General features: G+C 54.4%; 1 long non-coding RNA gene across 3 annotated transcripts; it reads right to left on the reverse strand.

Moving 5' to 3' along the window:
• Positions 1-2186: 2186 nt before the first annotated feature.
• On the reverse strand, positions 2187-7834 carry LOC111772446 (uncharacterized). 3 transcript variants are annotated; one of them, XR_011436542.1, is made up of 4 exons: positions 6815-7834; positions 3926-5874; positions 3335-3490; positions 2187-2947 (listed from the first exon to the last, which is right to left on the reverse strand). It is a non-coding gene; the product is annotated as an uncharacterized lncRNA (long non-coding RNA). The 3 variants fall into 3 exon arrangements; XR_011436543.1 differs by lacking the exon at positions 6815-7834 and having other exon boundaries at positions 2193-2947; positions 3926-4133; positions 5767-6634; XR_002806318.2 differs by having other exon boundaries at positions 2191-2947; positions 3926-7816.
• Between the last annotated feature and the right edge of the window lie 3075 nt (positions 7835-10909).

Genomic DNA, 10909 nt, shown 5'->3' on the forward strand with positions numbered 1-10909 from the left:
AGGAGAAAATGTGCACCCTTCAGGATGCGGCTGTCCGTGGCTGGCCCGGTGCTAACCGGATGACAGACAATTCCTGCATCTCGAAGGCTTGGAAAGGGAGCAACTTCGGACAGGCCCAGGCTCTCCTACGCACCAGCTCTGCAACTTTATGAAATGATTGAGCTGCATGAGTGTCTCTGCAGAGTGGCACATTAATTACACCTGCTTTAAAGGTGGCTTAGGCTGGAGATGTGGAGGGGAGAGGCCTGAAGAGTGAAGTCACTCGGAGACAGAAGCTGTCGGCAAATGTCTGGTGGGTGGTGAGGAATCTGGGGTAGGTCTTCACTTCAACCCCGGGTCTCCATTCCCATGGGCACACCTGTGCACCTGCCACCCCCTCAGCCCCCCTGAACTCTCGCAGTACAGGATTCAGGGGCCAAGGTTGATTCGAGGCTTCCTCTGTCTCTGTAAGACCTGCTGTGTATCTACCCAGGTAACACAGGGCAGAGCTCCTAAAACGGTTTCCCCTCCGGAATCAGACACTGGTACCCTCCAAGCCACCAGCCCCAGAGGGCAGGTGGGCACTGAACTTAACCAGGGATATTTGATGTTTTCCCAGCTTGTGTTTAAAATAATACAAAGCCTTTCTCTCTGTCGATGGGAGCCTTCTTGTAAAGTCCGCAGTGTGGACAACCCAACTGCTCAGCCCTGTGTGTGCAGACCCCACCCTCGGTGTGCACATGAGTACATACAAACACACACATACACATACAGACACGCTCCTGTGCCACACACGCCTCCTTCCTGTGAAGGACTTGGATTCTGACGCGAGAAGGGTAGTTTTGAATGTCACTTCCTTGCAGAGCCCGTCTCACCTGGATGAGACACAGGGAAGCGGAAGCTGCAGCTGGGACCCAGGCACTTTCATTATTTATGAAGCTTTCGTTATTTCACGTATAAATAATCGATGACTGCAAAGTGTGGCGGGCCCCGCCGTGGAATATTCATGAGCCACATTTTCTGGGGTTTCGGCTGCCACCTTGGCCCATATGTGCACGCACTCACATACACACATGCTCACACACACGCCCCCAGATAAAAATCATTGCAGTAGAGATTTCATCTGTCAGGCTGGGGCCCCGTCTCCGGGAGAGCAGCCGCTTGCGCCGTCTCAGCACTAGGAGGGTTTGCTCGCCTGGTAACGCCGCAGCTAAGAGGTTCACCAGGCTCTCAGTCAAAGATCAAGAATCCTCTGCGTGTGCCCGCTGAGACCCTCCCCCCAAGCCAGGACCTCGGCCTCCGAGGGGCTGCGGCTGCACACTCGGACCCCTGTGCGTCTGGGAAATAGTTTTGTCCCTGAGTTTCGTGTCTGCTGGTCCAGAGAGCAGAAAGGTCTGACCTCCTCTCATCATGGGATCCCACAGGGGGAGGGGGAGGATGAGCCAGATGGAAACAGCACGGCCCCCCAGGTCCTGCAAGGCTGGCCCTTACCTTTTCAGCCCGTATTCTGCATCCCACTCCGGGCTGCAACTCCTTTCTGTTCTCTTGACTTGTTTTTTTTTTTTACTGAGGAAGATTATCCCTGAGCTAACATCTGTGCCAATCTTCCTCCATTTAATACATGGGTCACCACCACAGCATGGCTGACAAGCAGTGTAGATCTGCGCCCAGGATCCGAACCCACAAAACCTGGGCCACTGAAGCAGAGCATGCCAAACTGAATCATTAGGCCACGGGGCGAGCCCCATGTTCTCTTGACTTTTAATGCTCTTCTCTCCTCCAGGGCTTTCCATTTGCTATTTATTCTGTTCCCTTTGCTTGAAATACTTTTCCTTTCCCCACCAATGCCTGGCTAGTGCCTACCCACCCCTTGGGTCTCCAGTAGATGCCACCTCTTCTGGGTCTTCTTCTCCAACTCCCCAAGTTGGGTTAGGCCCCTCCTCTGGTTTTCAGGACCTGGACTCCTGGTTCTGTAGCTTATTCCACCATGTTGTCATGATCTCTTTGTTAATGTCCCCCTCCCCATGCACAAACACTGGATTGTAAACTATGTGACAATGGAAGGCTCTCAACAGACCTCATTTTGAATCCAAGTTCTGCCACTTACTAGCTGTGTGTCCTTGGGCAAGTTATTTAACCTCTCTGTGCCTGAATTTCTTCTGTAAAGCTGGCATAATAAAAACAGAACCAACCTCATAGCGCTGTTACGAGGATTTAATGTATTAATCCAGTGGACGTGCTTGGCCCAGTGCCTGCCCAGAGCTCAGTAAGTGGACAGTCCCAACCTCCCCAAAGCTCTGAAAACCAAAAAGCTCTTCGAAACTCATTTGGCAGCAAAACCTGAACTGAACTGACCTTGGAGGTACTAATGGTCTTTATCCACTGGCTGGAACTAGTCATAGATATTTTGCTACAGAAATATGAATATGTTGACGTGTTTGTAATATATAGAACATTATATTTCTAAAACCTGGAAAAACTTCAGAATGTGAAATGCATCTAGCCCCAAGAGCTTCTATGAGGACCCACAGACTGACAGCCTTCTCATGACTTTTATTATTGATAGGATAGTAATGGGGACGCACCCATCCCACCCAGCACCATGCCTGGCACAGAGCAGCCTCCGTAAATCAAGGGTGACGGTTGCCATAGCGACTGGAGTTAGCACCGCTTCCCTCACCTCCTGGGAGACCATCCTGCCACCCACCCCCTCAGAGCCCCGAGCCTCAGGCCCAGCTTGCTGACTTCCCAGAGCTCACGCTTTGCTGTGGTGGCAGAAGCGGGCCACCTGGCCTGTCTGAACTCTGGTTTTGCACAGGAAGCAAATTACTTGTTCCAAGTCACAGGTGAGGAGCAGGGAGCCACTGCCTCTGTCCGTGCTTGCGGGAAGCGGCTTCATTCTTCCAGGAAGGCAGGGGGATGCTCTCAGGTCCTCCCTGCCCCTCTCCACAACAGCACCAGGAAGAGCCTGGAAGGGAGGGACCCATCAAGTGAAATTGGACTGAGTGCCGATCCGTGCTGGTCCTAACGTGTAGACAGTAGAGATGTTAGAGAGCGAGCGATAGTATAGCTAGACGCTATGGATATAGATGCTATGGATAGAGAGACAGATGAAACAGACCTTATAGCTGGACAGTATACCACCACTCTTTCCATCCTCACATCCAGCTCATGGGGTGTGTTAAGATTTAATGGATCCTAATAAATAACCTCACTGCCTCCCCACCCGAGTTCAGATCCACGTGAGAGAGAGACGCTGGCACCCCACAGATAAAGGTCAAATGCCAAGTTTAGCACTTGCCCAAAGCTCAGCTGCAGAATGTGACAGGGTGGGGAAAGGCTGGTCACATCCCACCTCCTGAAAATACGAAGCCCATTTTGTTGATGAGGAGACGGAGGCGAGTGAGTGGAGGAGGATTGGAACCCAGGGCTGTCTGTCTCCCCACATCATTCGGCCTTGCTTGTTGCTCTTGACAGGCCCCAGAAACACCCACTCAGGACCTCTGGGAGCCTGTGGGAAAATGAATCCCATATGAAAAGATGTTAGAGGTTGGGGAGCCTGCCGCAGAGCCCTTGGGTCTGGCCAAAGGCTGGCCCATTATTTCCCTCCTCCCTTTCTCTCCCTTTCGCCCCCACCCCGCCTCCTCCCCCTTCCTCCCTTTCTCTCCTTTTCCTACTCCTCCTCTTCTCCCCTCCCCTCCCCCTCCTCTCTCCTCCCCTCCCCTCCCCCCTCCTCTCTCCTCCCCTCCCCTCCCCCTCCTCTCTCCTCCCCTCCCCTCCCCCTCCTCTCTCCTCCCCTCCCCTCCCCCCTCCTCTCTCCTCCCCTCCCCCCTCCTCTCTCCTCCCCTCCCCTCCCCCCTCCTCTCTCCTCCCCTTCCCTCCCCCCTCTAGTGCCTATCCTTATCCTCCTCTGTCAGATGACCCTTGCTCATTTCCTTCTGGTTACCCTGCTTGGCGAAGCGGCTGTCCTGGTTCCATATCTGATCCGCACACCTGAGCCAAAGGAAGGACTTGCTTTCAGGAGCCACTTCCATCTCCAGCTCATTAAACAGCAGGTACCCTTGTCTGGGTTCACCTGTCATAAGCCTGATCCATGTCTGCCAGCTGGAACAAATCCCACGAGGGAATCAAGCAACCCCAGTCACTCTGAACACCTGCGGAGAGGGCAGGGGGCCCAGTGGCTGGAAAGCCGGATCTCAGGCAGTGCCCTCTGAGGCTGCCCTGATTCTGTCTCATATACTAGAGTTGTGGTCAGTTTATAAATCAGGCAGAGAAAGCTGCCACAAGTTCAAGGAACAGGGTCCCAAGTCCCGAGATTGGGCTGTTGCTGTCCCCCACGCCCAGGCCAGCCTGGCCCTGCCGCAGAAATGGCAATATGCTTCCTTTTATGAACCAGCCACAAGCGGGCTTTCCAGAATCCTGAGGTTGCATGAGCTCAGCATGAAGGAGCCCTGTGATTGATTAGGGGCGTCTGCCAGGGCTGCAGCCTGGGAGATGGTGGCGCTCAGGCCATGTGTTCACTTTCTCAGCATTTGTGATACCTTATGGATGGCCGTTAGGGAAGGACCCTGTGACTGTGTCACTCTGGGCGTCGGGGTTCTGTGTGTATGCATGCATGTAATTTTGAAAGATATACCTTTACAAAGCTGCTCATAAATCAATGGTCAACGAAAGCCCTTTCTTCCACACCATATGGCCTGTATGACCTCCAGCCAGCACAGAACCTTCTGGAGCCTCATTGCCAATTTACAAAACAAAGATGAAGCTGCCAGTTGGAGCAAGGTTGAATGCATTAAAGTCCTCCATCCATTTATGGAAATAAAGGATTTGGGCTTTTTAAAATTATTATTAAAAAGCCATACATTCTACAGATCAGAGACAGACAGGGGAATGCAGGACACGGAGCCTCAGACTTGCTGGTCTCCAGGTCCCCAATAGGTAGGAGCAGCCAGAATTTCAATTCCTCTGGGATGTCGGAACCAAAGGGCCTACTGGTGCATGTGAATTCCACCATCAAAATTCTGCAAGAGCGTTGCATCTCCTGGGGCAACAGATGAAGTCCTTACAGCAGGTACAACAGGCTACATCCTCCGGCCACCCTCCCCTCCTTCACTCCACACCTACCACGCCCCTCCACCCCGGCTGTTCCTTACACACACAAGCACTTCCTGCCCCAGGACTCCCTCGCTTCATATTTGACCTATTTCTTCTTGTCCCACCTTCCAGGGAGCTGGACAGGGCCAGTTCAGGAGCTCCCGACACAGGCACTGTGACCATGACACGTCATTGAACTGGGAAGGGAGAGAGGCCACGGGCTCCGTGCCCCAGCAGTTCGCCGCAATCCGAGAACCCCAGCTCCCGAGGCTGGGGCTGTGTCAGCACTTCGCCCCCCCGCCTCGCCACAGTGATTTATGGGCCCTGTCAATCTGCAGGCTGAGCGGGAGACAGCTGGAAGAAGAGGGGATCAGGAGCAGAGATCCGATCCGATCCGATCCGTCAGGCCAAGGCGGGACTGCGGTGGGTGGGGGGGGGTTTGCAGAGAGGGGCTGAGGGTTCATCAGGAGGGTGGGGTAGGGCGGAGGTGAGGGGGTAAGGCGGCGAGAGACCCAGACCCTCCAGGTGACAGTAAGACAGAGACCGGGATGGGGACCCCAGCATGCTGGGTCAAAGAGGCCACCGCCCCCAGCCAGACCCAGTGGCTGGGGCACAAAGACACCCAGAGTGGAGAATAACAAAGAAAGCAGGAGGAAGGGAAAGACAGCGAAAGCGAGCTGTGTAGAAACCCACCTCAGGAGTTTCTAATTCTCTTTATTCTGAAGACAAAAGCGAAATGAAGATGACAGACGGTGAGAGACGTTTAGTGGGGTCTGCTTTTCTGCAGACACGCTGGAGGACCTGGTTGAAATCACAAATTAGCACATTTCCTATCTCTCGTGTGTCACAAGCCCTGGCAGGGATCAGAAGCACCAGCTCCGCCTCCCCTTAGGTCCCAGCGCCTGCTGGAGGCAACTCTCCCACTGTCTGCCTCACCCTGTTTATGTCCCTTTGCCCCTGCAGCTCCACATCTGCCCCACTCTCAATTGCTTCTCACCTTCCCAGCCTTAGATTTTTCTTGCCACTCTCTGCAGATCTTACTCCTTGCCAGCCACTCTCTCAGTCAGCCTCCCTGTCCCTGGTACTTTCTACTCCTTTACAGTGTCTCCCCCACCTGCCTCCCTCCTGGTGTGTCCCCCTGGGTCTCCACCTCACACTCTCCTGGGTCCCCCATCTTTCAGTTGGCAATTGGCCCCTAATGTTCACCGACTGCAGATGCCCCTGTCCCTGCCGTGGGTCCAGGCAGCAGATGGAGTGGGAGAGTGGCATCTCCAGGCCTGGAGGGAAAGGGAGCCCCCACATCTCTCGTAGCTGCAAGCAGCTCGGCACAAAGGCGAGGCAGCCCCGGGAGTTAGGGGAAACAGAACAGCAGCCAGCAGCTCTCTTTTATCCAGAGTGGATTTGATATTCCAGGTCAGGCCCCGCTGAATGCTCAGGCGCTCGTGCGCACACACGCACACGCGGGGACACAGCACAGTAGCCACGCACTGAGCAGCCTCAGACGGCCTAGCAACCAGACGTGCAAATCCACGTCTCTCCACAGGCGTCCAGGAACCAGAGACCACCCCCAACTCCAATCCCCAACCCCCCCAACTCCAGCCCCAACTCGCCCCAGCACAGAGATGTCCCCCTTCCCCCAGGGCCCCAGGAACGCCGGGGTCGGGGAAGGTGCCTCCGGGCGTCTGCAACGCCCGCGCCCGCGGGAGAAGGACGAGGGTCCCCAGACTGCAATCCGCCGCACCATGAAGACGCCAGCCTCTCCCAGGCGACGGCCGGGCAGGAGGAGGGACGGCCTTCTGGACCAGGCTCTTCAGCTGGAGGAAGGAAAAGAGTCGCTCCCAGGGCACCGCGTCGGCCCGGGACCTGCCCCTCTCCCGAGGAGGAGACCATCTGTTTCCAGGCTTCCGCCATCTCTTTGTTTCCCGCTTTCTTTGTATCCCCTTGATTTATGAGACTAGGGGAGACGATCTCTTCTCATTTAACTTACTTTGAAGCTGATTCAAGTTGTTTCAATAATAAATTAGTCTAAATAAAAAGCAAAGTTTTCACCTGCGGCCATGCGGTCTAGTGGCGCCGCCTGCTCCCCTGAAGTTTCCGGTAAGGTGGGCGGTGCGCCCCCCAGGGGCCAGTGTGGAAATGGCAGTGCCTGCCCTGGGAACCAGGCGGCGCCGATAGGCGCTACATATACACACTAATCGTGGATATGGACTACGCACGCACTATGTACATTATATATGCACTGTATGCACACTACATGTGCACTATATGTACACTATGTATATATATGCACTATATGTGCACTACATGTGTACTACACGTACACTATTTACAGTATATGTGCGCTATATGTGCACTATATATGGACTAATCTTATACATGCACTACACATACACTAATCATGTATGTGCACTACATTTACTCTCTACATACACTATGTACAGTACATATGCACTATATATACACTATATATACAGTAATCACATATACGCACTACGTATACTCTCTACATGCACTATGCACAGCACATATGCACTATATATACACTATATATACAGTAATCACATATATGCACTACGTATACTCTCTACATGCACTATGCACAGCACATATGCACTATATATACACTATATATACAGTAATCACATATACGCACTACGTATACTCTCTACATGCACTATGCACAGCACATATGCACTATATATACACTATATATACAGTAATCACATATACGCACTACGTATACTCTCTACATGCACTATGTACAGCACATATGCACTATATATACACTATATATACAGTAATCACATATACGCACTACGTATACTCTCTACATGCACTATGCACAGCACATATGCACTATATATACACTATATATATACACTAATCACGTATATGCACTACATACGCACTATGTACATTATATATGCACCATATGTGCACTAATCATATACATGCACTACCATTACACTATATGTACACTACATGTTATAGACTGAACGTGCCCCCCCCCCCCAAATTTACGTTTGAACCTAATCCTCAGATGGTCTGAGGAGGTGGGGCCTGCGGGAGGAGATTGGGTCATGAGGGAGGAGACCACAGTGTCTGACCCCAGAGACTGCTCCAGCTTCTCCACCTGCACCTCTCATGCAGGCCCTACCACCTAGAAATGCCCACATGGGGTCCCTGATCAAGTATGGGACAACTTGTGCCTTGGGAACTCAGGGCCAGAGCCACTCAGACCTATATCCCAACCATGGTTCTGCCAGTGTTTAGCTCTGTGACCCTGACATCTCTGAACCTCCGTTTCCTGGGTTGACAATGGGGATAACAGTAGGTCCCACCTCGTAAGGTCATGAGGATTATCCCAGAGTTGGATGGAGGCGCGGGAGCTAGTGGAGGGACTCAGAGAAGAAATCTCAACGGAAGAGAGGGGCCTGAGAGCTAAAGATTCTTAAGGCCATGCAAGGACACCCCTAGGCACACTCCCCCAACCCAACAGAGGAGGGCAACAGCGAGAGGCGGCAGGAAGGAGCCGGAGGGCTGGGACAGTCCACAAGTACGTGGGGGGGTGGGTCTCAGGCACCACCCCAAGGAGTGAGATGTAAGGAGCATGATGTTTTCTGGCACAGCTCAAGCTGTCCCCACAGCTGGGGAAGTGTGGCTCAGTTAGGAACCTGCTAATGACATTCTCTGCCACCTCCAGGCTGACTGAGCAGGCCTCCAGGCCTCCCTGCCAACTCCAGGCTGTAGGGGGGAGGGTCCTGTCTGGGTTTTAGGATCAGGGCTGGGCTGTGGGATGGATGGAGAGCACCTGAAGGATTTTCAAAGACCCTAAGTAGTGGAAGCGTAGACGTGTGCTGGGGCACGGAACTCAGGACAGGGGACCAGGGCTCAGAGACAGGACAGTACTGGGCAGCAGTGGGCCGGGTGAGAGTCATGGCTGGGGGTGAAGATGGAGACGAAGCTAGGGTCACAGCCCAGCAAGGAGGGGCTTGGTGGGGCATAGGGGAGCGGACAGGGGCTCCAGGCAGGCTGGGGAGAGGGGAACCAGGTTGGCCACAGACCTGGGCCGGTGAGGGGTCCTGTCGAGGCATCTGGGTCAGGGAGAGAGGCCACAGCCTCCAGGTGGGGGGAAGCTGTCAGCAGCATGCTGCATGGCAGCCACTGAGAGGTACTGTGTGCTGGGGACAAAGGAGCCTCAGGAGGTGACAGGATGCTGTGTTTCCCCTAAAATAACAGTGGCAGGGGTTCTTTTCTTGTCGAGAGAGAGAACAGTTCAACTCTCCTTCTGTGAGCAGCTCTGCGGGCTCCTCGAAGCCCCTGCCCACTCCAGGGCCAGGGCTGGGCCAAGTGTCCAGCGGGGTCCTCATCAGGCCTTCCTGCCCACGCCCCGACTGCCTCCAAGCAGCCTGCACCCTTTCTGTCTCTCCTTCTCCTTCCCCCCATATTCAGCTTTATTTTTATCCTCACTTCCACCTCCAGAGGTAGAAGTTCGCGCTCCTCAGTCCCGGGGCCCAGGCTGCTCCCCTGTCAGCTGTGGCCTCTGTGGGGACCGGGCCGGCCAAGGCCAGAGATGGGAAGGGGACATCCCTCTGCCCGCCCCTGGCTGGCTTGCAGGGTCCACTCAGTTGGGGCAGAACTCTCCATGGAGGGGCCGTCCGCAGGGAGGGCCGAGGATCAGCCACAGACCCATTTATAAGCCAGCCCTAATAAAAAGTGACATTCTTGCCTGCTAGAAAATATGGTGCCATTTCCCCATTCGTGTCCAGCCCAGCTTGTGGGAGATGGAGCACATTATTCCATTTCCGTCACAGCCGCCTCCCTCCCCGCCACCTCCTGGCATGTGCTACGGCCCTTATTAATAAGGAGCTGCCTCCCCGGGAAGCCACCCACTGTGGGAGCAGCCATCTCCCTCTGATGCTCAGCACCAGAGGCGGCACTCAGGCTCGGGGCTCCAGCGCCACCCCAGCTTCCCTCCCCGCCTGCCTCCCGTACTTCCCAGTATTGCCATATCAAGGCCTTGGGGCATGAGGGAGCTGAGTTGCCCAGCAGGGATGCCCCAGGGGAGCCTCACTCTGGAGGCTAAATATGCATTCATTCATTCAACAAACGTTTATTGAGCACCTGCCATAAGGCACTCACTGTTCTGGGCCCCAGGGTCAGAGCAGTGAGCAGACGGGTGCCTGCCTTGATGGCACTGACAGTCCGGTGCAGGATATGGACGTGAAATGAATAAGCTCCGAACAGATGAGGTAATCTTAGATTTTAGACAGTCCTGCTAAGTCTGATGCAGCAGTGAAACAGGAAGAGCAGATGGGGAGAGCCTGGGGCTACTGTCAGCAGGGGGTCAGGGAGTGCTGTCCTGTGGGTGACACCCGAATGGTGAGAAGCCAATGCCTTGAGAAGATCTGAGGGGAGAGTGTGCGGGCAGAGAACGGCGGGCGGAGGTGGGCAGGGGCACCGAGCGCAGGCAGTACAGGGGCGGAAGGGGCCCGTGCTGGGAGAGGGGTCTGGTGGAGGAGGGGTCACGGCTGAGAAGCTAGAGCAGGAAGAAGGGGCTGCATGAGGTGCAGGGCACCAGAAGGACCTGGGATTTTTTTATAAGTAGAATTGGGAAGCCGTTGACAGTTTTAAGCAGGTCTGTTCTTTTAAAATCCCTCTGGCTGCTGGGCAGAGAGTAGCCTGGGGGTGTCGGGGGAAGGAGGGGGCCATGGGCTGTACCAGTGCAAGGTGATGGGGAACTGAGCGATCGTGGGGCAGAGGGTAGAGAGGCATCAGATTGGGGGTACATGTTGCAGGTCGAGCTGGCCGCATTGGCAGATGTACGCTACCTCTC

The sequence above is a fragment of the Equus caballus genome, chromosome 2 (assembly GCF_041296265.1).
Source record: "Equus caballus isolate H_3958 breed thoroughbred chromosome 2, TB-T2T, whole genome shotgun sequence".
Classification (NCBI taxonomy): Eukaryota; Metazoa; Chordata; class Mammalia; order Perissodactyla; family Equidae; genus Equus; species Equus caballus.